The sequence below is a fragment of the Haemorhous mexicanus genome, chromosome 11, assembly GCF_027477595.1.
Source record: "Haemorhous mexicanus isolate bHaeMex1 chromosome 11, bHaeMex1.pri, whole genome shotgun sequence".
In the NCBI taxonomy this organism is placed as follows: domain Eukaryota; kingdom Metazoa; phylum Chordata; class Aves; order Passeriformes; family Fringillidae; genus Haemorhous; species Haemorhous mexicanus.
In genome coordinates, this window is record NC_082351.1 from 19,970,499 (window position 1) to 19,991,809 (window position 21,311).

Genomic DNA, 21,311 nt, shown 5'->3' on the forward strand with positions numbered 1-21,311 from the left:
CTCAGCCTGGACCCGACAGGATATTTTTCCTTCAGATTACCAAACCCTTCCACGAATTTGCACCACTGGATTATTGTGTGTTTCTCTCTGCCCTCAGAATAAATCAGCTGTCCTTGACACCCAGTCACATACACCAGCTCCCCTCCTTTACCTTCTCTCCTGTTATCCCATGTCCACCTTGGAGAGAGACAAATAAAATGCTGCTGTCTCCAAGCCCTTCCTCCTCCAAACAGAAATGGTCTGTCATCCCAAAGCAGCACCAAATACCTGCAGGGCAGCAAAACACTGGGTTATTTTGCTTGATTTTTCAGCTGGCATTTTATTTGAAGAGCTACTTCCATCTGGAGATGAAATAGCCACAGAATCTATCATCTAACACCTCTTTCCTACTGATGTGTTTTGCAGATGAGGCCCTGGCTGGACCAAATTCAGCAGCAGTGGCTGGAGACACAACCCCACATGTGCAGGTCGGCGCTGAGTGCAGGTAGGGTTAAATTTGAGTTGTAGCTGGCAGAGATGGGACTTGGCCTCTGCCTCCAGGCGTTGCTTCTTGGATATGTCAGGGAGTCACTGATGGATGGAGGAGATGGTGAGAGGTGTGTCTGTTAAAGATTTGCCTTTCACTGTTCAAAGAACATAGAAAAGTCTAAATTCAAGAGTCACCCAACAGATGCTAGAACTTAACCTTCTTAGCCCTAATGAAATCATCTCCAAAACCAAAAAGCTGAAAAAGAAAAATCAAATCCTGATAAATTCAGAGTCAAGTGAAACATAGGAGAGAGGTAGCTAAGACACCTATAGCAGCTTATCATGGAGGAAGATTATTATTACTTTGTTATGTGCATCAGGGGACAGAGGCAGCTGTTTGTGTTTTCTAAGTATCACCCTGGGACTAACATCTCCCCATACCAATGTAAGCATATACTTTACAAATTGAAATACCTGTTTATCAGCAATATCAAGTATCTGTGTTTATGGCAGGTTTATTTTGGCAGTAAATTATGTTGCTCATGTTGGTCTTGATAAATAGGTTGTGTGATAGGAAGGACCATCTCAGTATTTTGCACCTTGTTTTCACTGTCCCTTGTCTGCTTTCACAAAATTTCTCAAGGTTTGTTTATACCGGGAGCAAAGCTTTTTTGAAAACCATGGCCCCATGTCTGTATGGTCAGTTACAGGCACAATTAAATCCTTATTCAGATGTTGTGAAGGCAACCATCAAAATTTCTACAGATTGTTTGGAGTTAACAGCAAATGTCTGAAAGAAACATATATTTTCTGCCCTTCAAAAAATCACCTGGAAGGCATAAACAGGCTATCATGACAATTGTTATTGTATAGTTTAAGACTCTTTAGGAAATGGCTCTTTTTAGGGAAAGGCAATAAAATTTATGTGTTTGAGAACAATAGGATATTTAAATATTGAGTAAAATGTACCATACAAAGAGAAATTGTATTCCAAGGGGCTTCATTGCATGTTTTCAGGGCCTCTTGGCTCTTTGTTCTTCTTAGCCTAAATGAGACAAAATACTTGTTCTTAGACAGCAATGTACTGGTTTTGTAAAGAAAAAATCTGTGGGTTCTGGCATAGCCAGCCCGTGTCAGAAGCCAGCATGGGAGATGTAGGGAGCCACAGTGTTTCCAGCTATAAGCCATCAAATTTTTTTTCTTGAAAGGTTGGGGTCTAGCCCTCAGTACACACTTGCCCAGGGAAGAAAGGAGGGCAGCTTGCACTCCTTGATGTGGCTGTATCACAGGGCAAACAGAGCAGACTCTGCACCAGAACCATTGTTATTTTTCCCAAGGCTGGGGGAAATACTGGCCCCCACTATCTGCACAAATTGAACCTGCACAGGAGAGGGGAAGAGCAATGAGAAGGGACTATGTGATGCCTTGAGTTTGGGCAGAAAGGAGGTGACAAACACCTCTAAAGCCACCAGCATGGCTTAGGCTCTGTGGCATCACAGCTGCGTCTCACACCTTGCTCAGGACTCGTGGCATTTTAGCACCTTTAAACAGTTGACTTTTTGCATGCCAGAGTCAGATGGAGAGGTGTACATCCTCATGGCTGGATGGATGTGCTAAGCATGGAAAAATGGCCTTAAAATACAAATGAGTGACCTGTGGTGTAGCAGAAGGGGATCTTGTCATGCTGAGTGCTGTGCAATCTGTTGAAAGCAAGCCTTCATATTGATTAACTACCTTCTTTCTGCTGCCATAACATAACTGAAATCCAATATGTTACATAAATAAAAATCCTTCTGGTTATTATGGGGTCATTTATTTGGGGAAAATGTCCACATGAGTGTACAGCCCTTACTCATTCTGAATGGAAATGATAAATAATTGGGGTTTATGCAGAAAACCCACTAGGGGTAAAAGACTACAGGGGTGGAAGGCTCCTTCCACAAGCAGGGTTGAGGTGACTTGGTGTCACTGATTTTCCCCCTGGCAGCACCTTCTACCTCCAGGATTTTTGCTCCCTGCTGGGAGCCCCAGGCCAGGTGAGAGCTGGGGAGCTCCAATGATGGTTGCTGGACACATTTAGGGCAAGCAGAGGCAAAACTCTTGATAATGGCACCAACACTGGATTTTTTAGGAATGAGCTGCCCATAGATTTCAAAAACTCAACAAACAAAAGGCAGAATTTAGCCTCAACCACACATTTGCTGCCTGGCACATTTGTACATTTCAATTTCCAATAAGCTGTGTTCTCTAATCACAAGACTTCTAATCTTCCACCACCGAGTCACCGATTTTGAATTCAAATTTCCTTCTTTTTGTCTGTATTTAAAAATAATAATAATCATTTTCCATCTATTGCAAATAACAATACAGTTCCACAGACTGAATGCTGAAGTTGTAATTCAATCTCAGGCTTTGGCTGCCATTCATTGATACCTCGAGCTGTGCTCTTATTATTTATGACATCAGCAGAAACTCTCGATTGAATTGCAGCCTTATATTTAATTAGGGACTATGTATTATTTTGTATGCAATATCCAGAATTAAAAATAGCCCCTTTCCAGAGTATAATGGGGAAAAGGCAGCAAAGTTTGAATATATATTCTAATTGATATTTCTTGTACTTATTCTAAAAGTAATCAAAACGTATGTTAAATATTAATTATAATATTTTTACTGCATTGTGCACCCTGATTTATTGCTGCCTCTTTTGGTTCACTTTTTAATTACTGTACATTATAAGAAAACTAAGGGGTTTTTAAATAGAAAAGTTATTTAGCATTAAAATTAATGTATAATTCAATATCAATTTTCATAGTGAATGTTATATTAAACGTAATGAACAAAAGGTGTATTTAACACAGTTTGCAAGTTTTTTTTTTTTTTTTTACTTTTTTTATTTTCTCTCCTCTCACAACATGCCTCTCAACTCTCTCCACATTTAAAAGTCAGGGACAAAGCTCATAAAGGAACAAAAGACTAAAATCAGGGATGGTCTTTTTTTAAAAGAGGTACAGTTTCAAAGCCTGGAGGGAAAAAAAAAGATAGAAATCAAAGTGCTCTTGAATACAGAGAACATTTTAAAGGAAATATTGAACTGTTTGCTTAAAAATCTTACATTATTGCCTTCTTTTTAAACTCAATTCCTTTTTGAAGGAGAACACCAGATAGGGACAAAGAGAATATTTTCATGCAAAAATCAGGCACAGGTACAGAGGCACAGCCAGACATCATTTCAAGTGGGCACAGGAATTTAATTCAAGTTATTCTCTCCTTTATTCCACATTTAACAAAGTTGAAGGATTTATCCACCTCTCTGACACTAGTGCAGACTTCACTAGGTAACATTTGTATCCAGTGGCAAGTAAATATTGGGCTGGATTTTTATGTCCACCTGAAATGGATTCTGGTTATGAACCTCAGCAGTTGTGGAAAATTAAGTTCAGCATTACTGTGGAGCTCTGCACACAGCTTTGTTAAGCTGTTATCAGCAAGAACAAAGAAATGATCCTTGTTTACCCACCCAGGTCAAATTCAAAGGCAGCACAACCCTTTTTTTTTCAGGGGTGAATTCACCTGATGTTTGGAGGCAGCTCCAAAGAGTATTGGGGAAAGGATGCACTGGATGAAAGTGTTCCCATGGGGGTGCTTTGGAAATCAATTCTCCAGGGGAGGAGATGATGTAGTGGGCCCTCACTGACCCCTGGTGTGTCCTCAGGGAGAAGTGGAGGAGGACTCAGGTGATGCCTTCTGGCCCAGAGCAGGTTGAAGCCTGGGCTGTTTGGAGAGATGGATAAGCTTTTTGAGAAAATATTTACAGATGTGTTATCATTAGCCTGAGAACCTTCTTGTCTAATCTACATGACCTGGTTTCCTGAAAGGAGAAATGAAAAAAACATGTTTGTTTTTAAATAAATAAGAGATCCCTCACTAAATCATCTAACATACTGTCTATTTATATTTCATAAGGACAAATGTTTCTGACAACTCTCATAATAGGTCTGTACAAGTATGCCATGTTCTTCCCAAGGAGGCTTCTTTGAGTGACATAAATTGCCATTAATGAAAATTTTAACAATTCAGGATAAATAATTTTTTAACTTTTAATGTGCGGAGATGCAACATAACGTGGCAGGCCTTGCGAGAGAAGACATTTGTTTTGGAAGGAAGTTGCAGAGTATATTTATTCATAGACCAAAATAAAAGCAGCATGAACATTATTTTTTAATAGCTCTGCATGTTGGGTAGCTGTACAGAAACACTGATATATTCCTTTAGTAAATACTGGAACATGCAGTGCTGTAGTGCCTTGAGGAAATCTCAAGTATCCAAATGTTGAAAGTACTGATCTTGCAGAATTAAGCAGTGATGTTGACCAAGAGGTCACCTGGGACAGTGGGACTCTGTGTGAAATCCCACCACAGCTCATCTCTTTGGTCTTTAATGACAAAAACAGCCACTGAACAACCAGCATTGAGAAAGAAAACTTAATAATATTCCTCCAGAAACCCACTCCCTGCCAGCAGGATCATGACATTGCAACCCTAAAACACAGGGGCCAGAAATATCACCCAAGGGAGCAGGGAGACCTAGCTTGTCACACTTATCACTCCTTCCCTCATCAAGCTGTGTCTGGGTCCACTAATCCATTTGAAATTCCTCTATCACTGTCATTTACCCTCCTTCCCGCCCAGTGCCATTGATGTTGGCATTGACAGGCACCTGTCACTTCCCATGAATTCTGGATCTGGTCCACTGGACTTGTGTGAGGCAGGCGAGGATCATTAGGATTTTGCAGTGTTAGTTCCAGCTTTCCCCTTATATAATAGCAGTGCCACTTGAAAGGCAGAAAATATAGTTCCAATAAATGGCTTTCAGATCAGATAAATGTTTCTGCTCTGCTCTGGAGTTTACAAGAGCTGACAGTCATCTATTTCAAGTGTACAACAGACACTCAAACATCAGTGTTTAAATATCTAATAACTCTTACATAAGAATTTGGCACTAACGATGCCATCGCGCATTCATCTGAAAGAGCAGTAAACTAATCCCATGGAACTGAAAATGTGGATATTGCTACTTAGTTATGTATTGGGCAGGGATCTTTATCGATTCAATTAGAGTAGATTTATTTTTTAATGTTTGCCAGGAAAAACAAAAGAAGTTTTCATTCAAAATAAGCACGTATTTTCTGTAGCCAAGTTGGTGGAGAGTGAAAATGCTGTCTGTTGCTATAATGTAGGATTCTTTCTGGGTTACAAGACATTACTCTAATAACCTGCATACATCAAAATCATGATGAATTTGTTACATAAAAGTATTCAGTTGTGTTGTCTGTATGCCCTTCTGGAAGACTTCCTCTCAGCAAAGCACTTTTATTAGTATTTACTACTCCCACTGAAGTTAATATACCTAATTGCAGACAATAAAACAACTGAGATTCTTCAAATTAAACACATCTTTAATTGCTTTGCGAAAATTGAACAGTAATGTCATTATGTTAACAAACACACTTATCTAGAAGAGGATGATGTAATCAAACATGAGAAAGAGATAGAGTGGAAAACAGGAATCTTTTTCACTAAGTGTGCAGAGCCCTTCCAGAAGCCTTAGGAAGGAGGCATGATGCAACTGAAATGTAATCCAGAGGGGGGAAAAAATGGGGTGAAGAAACTAGACACATTGCAGAGTTAATTCCTAATTAAAATTAAAACTGACAAAACAAACCCTGCAGGCAAGCATCCATTAGTGCCACAAGGCATAAGAACATGGAAATTTATTTTAGTGCAATAGTTTTAGCTTTGTGTGTTTCCTCTACCAATAGCTGCTGAATTATTTGTAGTCTTCAGCATGAAGAGCAATTAGGGGAGGCAAAGGGAAAAAATGGTTGTGACTGGTTCTAAGTAGGCAGAAGCCTTATTAATTGTAATGAAGTTGGACTAAGCTCTTGCTGAATTGCCCTGAAGGGGAGTGGCATGTGGGGAATTTTGTTTAGAAAGGAAGTTGAAGTTTTCATGCAACCATAGATTTTTTTGTTAAACCATCACTCATATTCTCCTGCAAATACCAGGTTAATGTTACCAAACAGGATCAATTATTCTGGTCTAATCCATAACTTGGATAGAGAGAGAATCATTGAATCCTAGAATATCCTGAGTTAGAAATAACCTGCAAGGACCACTGGAGTCCAGCTCCAGGCATATTTATTCTACATGAGCAGGGGGATCTGAGAAGCAGACCTGCCCTCTTACATTTTGATCCTGAGTAACTCATTTAACTTCTCTGTACCAGTTTGCTTGTAAAATTGGGATGATATATATTTGCCTGATTTCTAAAAGCATCATAATGTGAGGAGGAAAGTAGCATGACTAATGTTGTTTATCATAGTGTGGTTTCTATCTGATTTTCTTCATAATGCACACAGTAGTCCTGCTCTATCTTGTGAAACACAGAAGCAGCTGCAAGCATCCAGACACCCTGTTTTGGTCTAAGGGACTCACACACCAAAGTACTGCTTTATTTTTGTAATTTTTTTCTAAAGCTATTCATAATTTCCATTTAAGTGGCATGATGGAGTTTTCCTGGGGCTCTTGTGCCCCTCTTCCACAGTGGCTGCAAACAGACATTCCTCTGTTTGTTGAGAAGCTGGTCTTTAGAGGGATCACAGGTAGCATCTAGTAACAGACTTTGATACCACGTCTGTTAGGGTGGAATGCACTATACTTTCAATTTGATAAAATACTTCATTTCCTGTCTTTATGTGGCAACTGATAACTAAAGCTGGAGAAGAGCAGTGATTTCTGTGTATGGAAGAGAGCAGAGAGGACTGGGGCTGGATGAACAAACAAAGATCATCTGTACTATCATTTTCTTGAGTGATTAGATCAGCTTTCTTTGAGTGACTATGTTCTTCAGTTCTAAGGTTCAAGGACACCAAAATGATCTGCCTGTTTATGGCTGCAGTGGAGAGCAGCACAGTTTTGCATAACTTTGCCCATACTACTGTTGGAAGAGAGTGAGCAGCAGTATTTATTTTGGAAATGATTAATTGATGCCTTTTGTGGTTTAACCCAGCAGCAACAGATCCTTCACACAGCTCCCCTCCAGTGGGATGGGGAAGAGAACTGGAAAAAAAGTAAAATTTGTGGTTTGAGAAAAAACCATTTAAAAGGGCAGTTTAATAACACCATATGGTCTAGAATATCCTTTTGGCCAGTGGGGGTCAGCTGTCCTGGCTGTGTCCTCTCCCAGATCCTTGTAGCCCTCAGGCTCCTCCCTGGCAGGGCAGCATAGGAAGCTGAGAAGTCTCTGACTTCATCACCCCTACTCAGCAACACCTAAACTATCAGTATATTACCAATATAATTCTTATCCTAAACCCATAACACAGCACTGTACCATCTCCTGGGAAGAAAATTACCTCTACCCCAGCCAAAACCAGAAAAAATCCAGAGGAAGAGCTTCCCTCAGCCAACAGCCCAAGAGCTGTTTGTCCTTTCAGCAGCTTCAGAAATTGGGGCATTGATGCCCATGCAAAATGGCCTCATTGCCCACCTCTTGGCCATTCTGCCTGAGGCCATTCAGGTGAGGAGTGGTTGGAAAGTGCCCACCACCTGGAGATTTCAGCAGCTCCAGCAACCAAACCTCTCTTCTCTTTCAACTTAAATGCACCATCAGCATCCACAAGCAGCATTTTTTTTTTTCACTAAATGAATGATGTCCTAAGGAATGACCTTAGGACATGCTGCTGCCCAAGTCAAGGTCAATTCACCCTCCTCCTTCTATCCAAGCCCAAAAATGTCAAATGCTTCTTGTCTTGGTGTCACCTTCCTCAGAGGAACTGCTTTACAGCAATATATGGTTTATGCAAAGGACATCTCAGGGAGTTTTGGTGGCAGAGGGTCTCAGAGCACCCCCTTTCACTGCTGTGAATGTGAATCAATGTCTTACTGATGCCCTGACTCCCTCAAGCCCTTTCTTTAAGTTTAACACTCACAGTTGTATGAGAGTGTTAAACTCTGTTGTTTCTGTTCTGCATTTTCCTCCCCCTATGACTCTTTTGCTTTCTTCATGACCTTCCCAGTGGCCTCAAAAAACAGATCAAGTGGGAAATAGTTTTGTAAACAAGTCAGTTCACTTCTCCTAGGTGGGGAAAATGTCATTGTAGTGGTGATCAGAGTCTTATTCCTCTGCAGTTGTTCAGATCAGCTAGTTGAGCCCTTGAGAGATTTTTCCCTCACACAGGGGAAAAGATGCTCGTAGATATCTTCATAGAACAGGAGACTTGGGAAGGCAATTTGTTTGCTGTCTTTTCAAAACATTTTATTCTTTTTCTCTTTTGCTATCCCCCCAAACGTGACATCTTTCTTAGCATGTTCTTCAAACTGTCTACTGCAACTCTAAGGAGCTCTGCACCTGTGAGTTCATTAAACCAAAATGTTCAGGATAGCTTCCTCGGCTCACTTTAGACTAATTAAATGGTTGTTTTCATCAGTTCTTGCAATTTATTTTACTACAGATAACAGGAGAATATATCAGCCTCGGAATTGCATTAAATATTTCCCTCATAACATATTGTCAACAAAAGTCCTGCTGAATTAATGACTTGTGTGCCTGTTTGAAAGTGGGATTGTACTTGTCTAATTGTGGCATCAGTTGTCATAGTGACTATCAGGCAATCCGGCAGCAAACACCCTTCCTTGGCAGGGTTTAGGTAAAGCAGCCTTTGTGCAGTTGTCAGCCAGAGATTTATGATGGTAAAAACTACATTTGGCAGCCAAATCAATGCCTTGACCACTCTTTGTGCTCCTGCTCTTATTTTAACTTAAACACTTGATACTCTACCTGAATATTAAGAGGCCGCATGTCTCCCGAGCTGTTTTGTTATTAATAGATCACTTTTTATAAACTGTATGTGGGATGACTGGTTATTTGTATGTATGTCCAACAAATGCAGTTGCTGGTATTTTCTGAACATGTAACTCCAAATGTCAGGTCTTGCAAGCAAGTGGATATTAGAGGGTGCCTTTTTATGCCTGCTATTAAAACATGTCGAGTGATCTATAAATTACCCCATTGAGATAAACAGTGGATTAAAATAAGGCACTCCCATTCTGTCATCACTGTAATATTAATCATTGGAGTTTTGGTCTTTAATGTTAAAATGTACCTTTTAGCAGTATATGTCACTCCGTATTAAATTACATGTGAACTGACAGATTTTTTAATCAAAACTTGCATTCTGAGTTTTGTTTTCTTCATTATGTCACAACAAGGTAGGAAAATAATTTTGCTCATGTCTATGAATTTTTTTTAACATTTGGTGTTTTACTTTTGCTGTAGAAGTTGTTTTTCTTGGTGGTTTTCTTAAGTTTAACTCTCACTTGTTTCTTTCATTGAGCCTACAAAAATGCTTATTTTAGTCTTATTGTATCAGCTGGTGAAGGAAAGAAATTATAAATTTCATTCAAAATATTAAAACTAGAGAGTGTTTGAACATAAGTAAGTATAAAAATTTCATTATGCCAGTTAGTAGAAGAAAACATTTGTATGGCACAAGAGTGTCATAGACTGAGTCTGTATTAAACACAAATATTTTCTTGACTGGATCTATTTTTTGTCATAATTCCTAATGAAATTGTGTTAGTGGGTTTAACAACAGAGATTTACTTTTTTAATAGCAATGGACAATAACAGGGCCATGTATGTAAATGTTTTCCTAATCCTAATATGCAGCTTTGAGACTGCTTTTCTTTCACAGGGGAAGTGGGCTGCAGCTCAACTTGTAAAGCTACAAGCCCAATCCTTCAGTTCAAGAACTCACAACTTTTTTGGGTTTGGTTCTGTGTTAGGTCTCTGAAACTTTGAACCCAAGTTCTCAGTTGTCTTATGTGGGTTCTGCTGCCCCAGGATTCACATCAAAGAGTTCACCCATTTAAAGAGATGTAACACTACATGACAGTGGGAGCAATAGACATTTTACTGGTAAGCAGGCTAAAACACCCACTGCTGTCAGCATTCCACATCCTCATGTGGTCAGAAGAGAAATTTATTATTGGAAGACATATCTTGTGCCTTTGTCCTCCGAAGCAATTTAAATACAAATCTAGTTTAATAGTGTTCTGACTTCCAGGGTGAAAATGTACTAGAAATATTTTTTCTCCTTTAAAGGTGATTTTACTTTGTGACCTGTCATATATGGGCTGTTTCTGTGCATTTTTCTCTGTGTATGTTGGCCCTGGAAGGATTTTTGCAATCATGAGTTTCCCATTTCTCCTTCCCCTTCCCTGCCATTATGTTGAAGGGGACACAAGTGTGCTGGCAGGGATGACCAGCCAGAGGTGGTCCTCATGCCACAGGTACACCAAGAGGTACACCTGTGACAGCCAAAAGTGAGGTCAGGAGCCAGGAGGGAAAACCTGAGGGAGGAAAGAAGCAATCTGAGCTCATGACAAATACTCCCAGCAAAAGGATCACAGAATTGTTTGTGTTGGAAGAGCCCTTAAAGATTACCTAGTTCTAACCCCCCTGCCACAGGCAAGGAACCTTCCACTGAGATGAACTTGGCAACAAAGAGGAAAACTTTCATGCCAAGAGAGAAATTTGTGTCTCTGATCCCAGTCTCCTCCCTCACAGAAGTGAGGAAGACTTGCTCTTGAAGGAGGTGGCAAAGTCATGAGCACAAAACACAGTCAAAAATCAGTAGCAGGTACAGTGGATTCAGAGATTGTGATAGTTGGGTAAATCTGTGGGACATTCACATAGACAACAGATGGATGAATCAGGAGAGGAATATGGAAGGAAGATCCTAGAAGTGGAGAGACTGGAAAAATTGCCATCCTAGTCACAAAGAGGGATCCTGGCAAGGAAGTGTGGAGATGTTATCAGATAAAGGTTATCTCGCACTGCTCCTGCTGGGTGCGCTGAAAGCTGGTGTGGGGCTGGAAAAGGGAAACATTTGCCTCAAACATTTTTGCAACGCTTTATCAGTTTGTTAACATTTGGTCTAAGTGTTCCCACGTGCCTTTTCCCCATCCCCCACCTCAAATCCCAGGCGTCAGAGCTCCTTTCACAACATATTGATAATAACCAACACAGTTGTCCGTCTTGGAAATAATAAAAGCTATAGACCGTAATAGATTTTTAAAGTTACATTTCGAGTTTAATGCTTATAACTATATCACTGGGAGCAGGTACTTGGCACAAATGTCTCCATTGGAGCATAAACACCTTGGCCTATAGCCTCTGAGAGTTTATCAGTGCCATGGGAGATATTTCCTGCTATGTACATGCTCCTCTACAATGAATGAACAGCTTGCAACTACATATTAATCCACTTGATGACCTAGATCAAGAACAAGGAAAATAATATTGATAAGTCAGTCACTTTTCCTTTTTGGTATATCCCTGACTATTAGCACTGGTTGGGAGGCAAACAGATGAATTGAGACTTTGCTTCCTGACACAGGTCAATATCGTTAAGAAAACTTTTAATTATTTCTGAGCAAGGCTGAGCAAGTGGGTGAATGGTGAGTGGAAGGGTGGTGGAAGGTGAGTTTAGTTCTGCTGGGATTGATCTGAGGGCTGCAGTGTTACAGAACTGGCTGGATGGCTGAAATACAGTTTCTGTGAATACACTGCTGTTTCAGTGATCTACATTGGCCAGGATCTGGACTGTCATGCCTGATTCTGTGAGAAACTTTTCCGTGGAGGTTATTTTGTGCTGTGTGGCATTGCCCTGTTAACCTCTGAGCACTGTGTCCTGGCTCTAAGCAGAGAGTTCAAATCAAGGCAAATAAACTCAAGTGTTATCTGATAGAGGATTATGCAGCCCTGCAGTCATTCAGCTGCAACCTCTACAGTCACCTTCGTATACACCCTGTATCCTTCCTGGTTATGCTCATCTTTCTCCTAGCACCTCTTTAAATTACACACCTGCAGAGGCACTGATCACTGCAGTGTAGCCATAAAGGAAAGACATTGCTTCTTTGCCCTCCTAAATACCTTGAAACACCGCTGATTAATTTTTCACCAAAAATAGTCCACCCTGAATGGATTGAGAGGAATTTACCACTGATACTCTGTAGGCCAGTATGTGTGGATGGAATCCCACCTCTTTGGCTCTGACCATTGTGTATTCCAGGCCCAAATCCCTCTTTTCTGCCACAGAAACTAATATGCCTTTTAGTCTTTGTTCTTGCCAAGCTTAGAGAAAAACAAGGACTTTTTCCATTTAATGTATCACAATAAGAAAAAAGTTTCAAGTGAGAAAAATATGACTGTTGCTGTTTTCAACAGAAAGTGCTCCCCAATGATCCATATATTCAAGATGTATGGGAAATTAATACCTTAACACATATATTAGTGTGTCAAAATGGCATGCCTACTTACCCATTTATCAGGTTAAAGGAGGAGACTGGTGTGACTTTAGATAGTCATTTCATTTCTATGTGCCTACGTTCTGTCATTTAAAAACAGGAATATGGATAATAAACAATAGCAGAATGTTATTGAGTCGTTCACATTTATAAAGCCCTTTGATATTGTCTATGCCTCAGTTTTCTCATTTGTAAAACAAGTGTAATAATTCATGTATTTATAGCTTTAAAGGGTGGATAATCTAATTTGACATCCTGTGGAGCAAAATCCTTAGCATTTCATTTAGCTTTTCCTTCACTGTTCTCAGTAACTCATGGCCTAAAGAAAGAACATTTTAGAAAGGCAGGAGATTTTGATTTTAAAAATGTCATGTGACTGATAACCTTCCTCAACTCTTGGCAAACTATGCCCTTCATCAAGCATCCAAACTGGTAAAACTATGTTCCTTATTCACCATGTGATATTGTTCATTATTCCTAACTTTCCAGCATGTTTTAAGACACCTTATAAGTAATTTATTTTATTGGACAATTTGTACAATAGATTCTGTTCCATTTACTGCTTCAATTATGCTCAGCTACGCCAGTGGCCTGCACTTTATGACATCCTGCTCTGATATCCCTTTTTTAACAAGTCTGAGTCACACTGGCTGAAATGGTTGTTTGTAGTACAGCCCTGGATAGGATAAAGACGTGTCAGTAGTGATGACCTGCCAGTGACTCTTCTCAAGTGGGCAGAGGAGCATTGACCAAACCATTGCTAAGAGGCTGCTAAGTGGAACTCAGCACTGTCTGACTTTCCACTCATCTTCCCTCCCCGAGCTGTAGAGCTCTGTTATTTCAGGAGTCACTGGAGTGCACAGAAAGGAGCATTCCAAGTGGTGGGAACCATCTGCTTCAGAGGGTGTTGCTGGCAGCTCGTTTCCAAGCTGCATCTTAGTCAGGATTGAGAATTTTCTAATTTGATGCCATGACTAAAATCTCCTTGTCGATGGTGTGTCATCCTCAACAAATTTCTAATGTTTTGGTGATTGTGAGGAAGACAGCTGGATGCAAATACAGAGGAAGGCAAGTCCAGCAGACGAGATAAATTTGTGCTCACGTGGGTGCACAGGCACACAGAGACCAAATTGCCATTGCTGCAATAACTTGCATTTTCCAAATCTTTCAAAGTATAATTCTGTATTTTCTTCACATTATGCCTCTTGGATTGGTCCCTGTGAAGGAAAGAAAAAGAAATCATTCTGCTGTGAAATCCAGAGATTTCTGTGTCTGTCAGAGAAATATAATTTACCATTTCAAATTCCTGTTGTGGGTAACTTGCTGATTGACAATTTGTTTGATTTTCAAGGTGACAAATACAAATAGTTGCCTCTGAGTGGACACTTGGCTACTCCATGCAAAATAATTTACTCTTGTCCTTTTTAAAGCTGCCTTTTGGGCCTATCATGAATGAACCAGCTGCCTTGAAACTTGGATAAAATATTATTCTTTTACATATATAACAAACCAGTGAAACAGTAAAAATAACATTGGCATAAGCTTGCCAAGGGGATTTGGTTGAACCATTAGGTAAGGGCTGCCAGATATATATAGTTTCAGCTGTTAAAATTGCATATTCATGTGTTTTCCATATATCTATTGGCCTCTCTCTCAGAGAACTCTGGAATATTTTTTTACTAGCCTATAATTAAACAACAGCAGTTGAGACGGGGTATTCCCCAGAAATTGCAAAATGAGGAGTATGTGGTGGCCACTTGCAGAGTTGCTCATTAATCTTGAGAAAATTCAGAAAGAACAGACTTGGTGTGAAGAAATGATGGGGGGGGGTGGGCACAGGACTAAAACACAATCTTATTGTACACGTGTTTTGCAGATTTAAGTTTTGTGCAAGGAATGCAATTGAAATAAGTCCCTACAGTCCAGCCAGTCTATATTATTTGTCCATATTACTTCCCCCTACCCCTAGAAATTGACTTGAGTTGGTGCCACATGTCCCTGTGCCATCAGTCTATTTGTCTGGGAATAATTCACTCCTAGGCTAGCCTAGATTTTTGATGGTTTTCCTGCCATACAACTCTAGCTTGCTGTGTTTATGAAGCAGTGAGCCAGGTTCTCTGTTTCTTTTTTTCAATGAAACACAATACTGAGTGGTTTCTGGTATCTTTGTGTTGGTGCAGTTTTCTTTCCTGGGAGTTCTGTCTCACCAGAGCTACCTTCTCAGTAGGACTTACAAAGTTATCTTGCCGTAGCAAGAAGTCATTAATTAAAAGAACATACTTTTTTGCCCTATCTGTGGGCAATTAGAATTTCCAGATCCCTACCCCAAATCAGCTTGGGTCAGGAGTGTGGAGCCTATTCCTGGAGCATTATTGGAGAGCTGTGCCATCTAAATCGGGAGGTCACGTTTCTGCTGCAGACGAGTCTGAGCGCTGCTAAATTCAGCAGGACGGCAGGGGAGTCATCCAAAGCTCTCACTATGGCTTACACATTGTCACCCACCCACCTCCAAAGTATTTATGTGACCTACCAAAGCTTCTGTTTCTTCACTCGCTTGGGTTAAGCGTTGACGCCGTTGTCTTTGGAGACCTGTGCTTCAGCCTCAGGCTGTTCAGATTGATGGCCAGAGCAGAAAATGGGCTGAGCAGGGCCTCTGAAATGCTGCAGCATGGAAATCCACACAGGTGTAGGTTGTGGATATGAGATGGTGGCTATCCATGCTATGTTCTCCACCCTCTGCACTGGCATCACCTTTCCATGTCCCTGATTTTACATTCACTACATGCTATTTTGTAATTTTTCACACATCAGAGCCATGAAAGCAGTCCAAGGAAAAGTGTTTGGAAGGATTTTAGAAGAATATGATAGTGGAGCTGAATGCAATCCTAAAGTTACCTCAAGATTAAAGAAAGCAAACATGATTTTTACATAGAACCTATGTTTGTGATGTACTGGGATCTTGTGTGTGCCACTGTCTTTCTCCTCTTCTCTAAGAACCATATGACTATAAATTCATAGCCTTCCAGACAAAATTATTTATCTCCCTACCTACCTACCTACCATCTAACCTACCTGTTTGTCTGTCTACCCATCTACCTATCTACCTATATTTATATTTTTAATATGTTTTGCTCTTGCTTTGAGTAGAGTGTTCTTTCTTGAACAGCTAGGATGGTTGCTTCTGGCTTTGGAAAAATGTGTTTTGATTTCCAAGTGTGTAGAAACTATGTTGGTGTTGCTCAGTTTAAGGAAGATCTGTAGTCTTGGACAGGAATATTCTGATGTTTCAAGTATACAGGAATTGATAAGAAAATACTGAAAAAACTTCATGCTATAAAAAAAAATCAGTTTCTCTGCCTTCTTTTTTCCATTCTTTTTTATTTTTTTATGTCAGCAGTCTACAAACATTTATTTGGAGAAGTTTATTGGCTGTGCAGACGTTTGTACTGATATAACACAAGTGTCTCTTGTCTTGATATCTTGTGAGAAGTCAGCCGTAAACTCCTGTCATGTCTATTTTCTTTGTCTCTTATTTCTTGGGTCCCAGTATAATGTAGGGTAGACATCACTGACACACTCAGAGCATCATTTTCCTGAAGCTGATTATCCACCAAATTCTAAATCTCAAAATAAGAACTTGAATTTCCGAAATTAAGCATCCAAATAATGAAGGAGGAAGGAGATGGAGGTGAGGGGAAGAGGAAAAGAAAAAAAAAATCAACTCAATATTTCCTAAAATTAATAAATTAAATTAAAAAGGAAAACAGTGCAAACTACTGGAAATATTTTACACAGACTTTGCACATCTGAGGCCCAGTGTGCTGTGGGCAGTGCACCTAGAGCACCTTTCTCCTGCATATTCTGCTTTTTGAAAATCAGAACCCCCCTTCACAGCAGGGAAAACTAGTGAACAGAAAAGCTAAATGCTAAATGTCCCACTGGAAGTTCTTGGCGAAACTAGGAGCAGCACTCAGAGATTCTGGCTCCTGTTTCAATATCTTAATTACATAATTAGCCTTGCTTAAATCAGGTCATGTGGCACTCAATCTGACTTCCTTTGCTGTCGTGCTATCTGTGCTATGTAATTCTCATGCCAAGATAGTGTGCAGAGCCTTAAATAATCCAAGATATTCTAGTAAGGCATGGTAAAAAGTTAATTTAAAAAAAAAATCACATAAACATATATATAAGGAAATTAACACTGTTAGAGATTAACATAATCAAACAAAATATGGTTCATTACAACTGTATATATTACCATGCATTTAAATGAATGCTGATTGAAGGGAAAATGTATTTTCTCTGCACTGAAATGAAACACAAGAGCAAAACAAGTGAGCCTCTTTCAAGAATCTGTAGCTAAGAAATTTATTTCATAGGTAACAAATGGTAAATGGACAGGAATAGTTATTTCTGTTAAAGGAATAAATCTGCTGAAATACTGTGAAACATTTTCTGTGCAGCAAGCCACAATATATACAATAATGCAGTAAAATCCTCCACCAAATATCTGTTAAAGGAATAAACCTGTCAAAAGAATTAATTTTCTGTGCAACAAGGTTATTCATTCAACAGGCTTCCACCATATGTAATTTATGAAGCAAATTATACTATTCCAAAAAGGAAAGGGAAACTCATACAATGCAGTTTAAACTACAGCAAGACTGGCTGGAAGAATGCAGCCTTAAAAGTCAGGAAATCTCTGAGCAGAGCCAACTGCCTGTGCTGTCGGTGAGCAGGGAGCTCTCAGTGTGCACCAAATGCTTTACCATGACTGTGGGGACAAAAAAAGAACACCCTTCTCGCCATATATGAAGCAAACCTGGCAATGGAATAGGCAGGGGAGCAGTTCACATTTCTGATTTCTATACAAAAATCTACTTTCCTGGTGTATCCCAGGTTCCTGGGTGAGTTTCAGAGGCAGTTCAGTCCTAGCAGAATTACCTGTCCAGTGAATCAAAGGGTACTGAAAGTATTGCTGCTTGAATTAGGGGATCCTGTAGTATGCAATAATACCTGGTGGTGTTTTCTTTATTGCTACTTTCAACCTCATGCTGTTTTTTACTTTGGTGCCATTGAGTTTGAATGTAGGAGGCAAAGGGACTCACCAGAACTCAGAAAATGTAGTTATCCCTTCCAGTAACTGCAATCTTTTTGTACCAAAAAGCATTGAAAAGTACTATATGAAGGTGTGGTCTCTTTTACCTGCAGCTATACCTTTGCTGTCTGAGCCAAATTCATCAAAATAATCAAATTTTGCCCTGTGCCAGATCTATAATTTGAAAATCCCTTTGTAATTTTATTCCTTGGCTATCTGTCTGGGGGCCACTGTAACTTTTGGGTGAAGTTTTGTAATCCAGCCTGAAGTGTCATCCTCACTGTTAAGTTTAAAGCATCTGAAATACTTTATTTACAAGTCTTTAATTTCATGAAAAAGTCTTCCAGTCCTGGGCAGATTAATTTCTACTGTTTCTCAATCTTATTATTTTAATAATTTTTCACTACCCTCTAAGCAAGTAGAATGTTGATTCCTAGAATAATGATAAAGTTTACTTAAAAAAAAGAAGAAACCTGCAACAGGTGAAAGTAGCTTTGTTTGAGCTTTTGTTACAAATCCAGAGACTAAGCCGTGTTCAGTGGGGTTCATGAACCTTTTGGCAAATGTGGGCTGAGCATCACCATAGAATCACAGAATGGTTTGGTTGGAATTGGCTTTGAAACCCATTCAATTCTACCCCTGTCAGAGAAGTGACACCTTCCACTATCCCAGGCTGCTCCAAGTCCAATCCAGCCTGGCCTTGAATTACTCCAGGATTGGGACAAGTGATGTCCCAAGCCAAGTATGAGCAAACGTGGACTGATTTATAATTTTGGGTGGAAATCAAGTGCCAGCAAGAGCAATGTGACACTGTAGCCAAGTCACCATTGCTTTTTCTGGATATGGTTAACCCAGAGCCAATAGAAGAATTCAAGGCATTGGTTTCCCATGGCATGGGTGATCCATTTCATACATAATTCCACAGGTAAGGAGTGAGAAAAATGCAGAAATCATACCAGATAATTGAAAAAATTACAAAAAATGCCACAGCCACCTTTGCATTTTGAGGTAGACAAAACCTGGTGCTTTCTTTAAACAGCAGCTGTAGTCACCTGGAGAACTGCTCAGGAGGGAAACAAGCATGAGCAATAATTCACAGCCAGTTTACAGATAGCCTCCAGTGGGGAAGCTCAGGCAAAGATTACATAAAAGAGATTAAGACTTCCAGGGATTGTCTGTTCCAGGTCTATTTATTTACATAAATTTGTCAAAGCAGAATTAAAAGCTGCAGTTAAGTTCCAGAAATCCATATTTGTGATTGAGCTAGGTGTAATATTTGAAAGTATGTACTTATCAAATTGCAATATCACTTTGTTTTCTTCCTGCAGGCAAACTAAAGAATAAATTGCCTCCCATGCAAATCTGCTCACCTGGTTTTGGTTAGGTTTTTTCTTTTTTTCCCCCCCTGTTTTGTTTCATTTTGTTTTATCATTCAGTCACTGAAATCTGATCTCAAAAAAATGTAGGCAGATGTACAGAAGACTTATTTTTCCCTTGGCATGCTGTTTAAAAACTTATAAATTAACTCCCACTCTTTTAAATCATTCTTCTCAAGGTGTTCCAGCCAAGCATCTTCACTGGCTGCCACATCCTAAATTCTTTGGGATTTGCTGTTGGCCTGAAATTATTGTGCTATGTGAGCTCATCATCTGGGATATTAAAAATATCCGTTACTTCCAATGTGATTCGTATACCCAGTGGCATTTGAGTAAACAGCAACATCACTGACTCAGGGATCCAGCCTGGCTCTGTGACATCTACTAAGTGCAAAAGCAACACCATTTTAGGGAAGAACAGAACTCAAAGATTATTTTGTTTATATGTTATTGACTGGAAGGGAGATCTGGCCTCCTAAGCAAGTGCATAAAAAAAAGATCTAGGAAAGAGAGGCCAGAAAAATAAATCATTGTTGAAATAAAATTTTAAGTTTCCTGTTCCTGACCTCCTCAAGAAAGGTCTCATTTTTCCTTTCTCTCATATTTTGAGTGCTGCAGAGAACTTTAAACCACAAAGTACTTTGTCAGTGGTGGAGTTTGCTCCTACTCTAGGCCAAATTCTACTGCTAAGGAGATTTTGTTTACTGAGTGTGCTCACCATTTGAGTTGTGGTTGTTGTTTCAATAACTGTTTAAATTGCTGATAAAGATTATTCAAGTTGGAGAACATTCTGACTGGTCTAAAATATTGAAAAGCGAGCCATTAGTTGAGATTGACAATAAAGTCTGATTAATAGTTTGATTTTTTAAAACAATTACATAAAAATATTGTTTGAAATCACTCATTTTAAACAGCTGACATTTTAATGCATAAATATAATTGCAGATTCTTAAAGAAGAGCCTAATTTTGGCCTTGATATATATGCTGGCAATTGTGTATTTGAAATAGAATCATAAAACGTAAAAATTTTATATTTAATCACTAGTGTCAAAAATTATTAGGTAATAAGCACAGCAGGAGAGAATGTGATAAAAGATACAAAGGCCCATATTTAAAACATAATTTTTCTAACACTGGCTATGATTTTAAGATGTCATGTCGTCATATGAGGGTGAGCAGGTCAGATGCAAAATTGGCTTTTTCTTTCTTTTAATATGAAGTGATCAATTCTCACTCGTGGAAGGGTTAAGCTTACTGGAAGCCAAACTCCTCTTTGTCCACCCTCCAGGAAGGTCCCAGGCACATCAGCCCTGTACCTGTCTGCTCTCCATGGGTTAAGTTAAACCATCCTCCCACCCAAACCCAGCGTGGCACAGCGCAGACACGGAACAGGAGCTGGAGGAACTTCTGAAAAGAAATCTCTCATCTCACAAAATGCTGTTTAATTATCTCACACCTGGTGGTTTTCCACCAGGAATGGGTGTTTTCCTTTCAGATGGTTAAAGTCTTTCTGCAGCACCCACATGAATGCTTCCATGGCAGAGAGAAAAGGACTCTCACAGCTCTATTGGAGGCTGTAATGGTGCATAAAGCAGGAGAATCTCATCCAGTGTGTGCTCTCACTGTGTTTAAGGCCCTTTTTAGTTAGCAGAGATGACTCTGATCCTTGTAGTTTGCTGTTTGTCTCAGCAATCTTTTTTCCAGACATGCAATAACTACTATGAAAAATGCATCTGGTATTTCCAGTCCATTTGTGACCATCAAAAGATCTGAGGTTTTTCAGTCACAGCCCAACACAAATGATACCATACAACTTGCAGAGCAGAAGGCTGATGTATGAGCATTATTCCTTACTGCAGTAACTTATTTACCTCTGGGACAGAGCTCAAGAATTTATAAGCCTTGCAGAAAGGAGTCCCTGCCCTGGCCACCTCACAAAAGTGCTCTGCAATCACATCTCTGCTTTCCTAAAGGAACTAATAGGATCAGTCCCA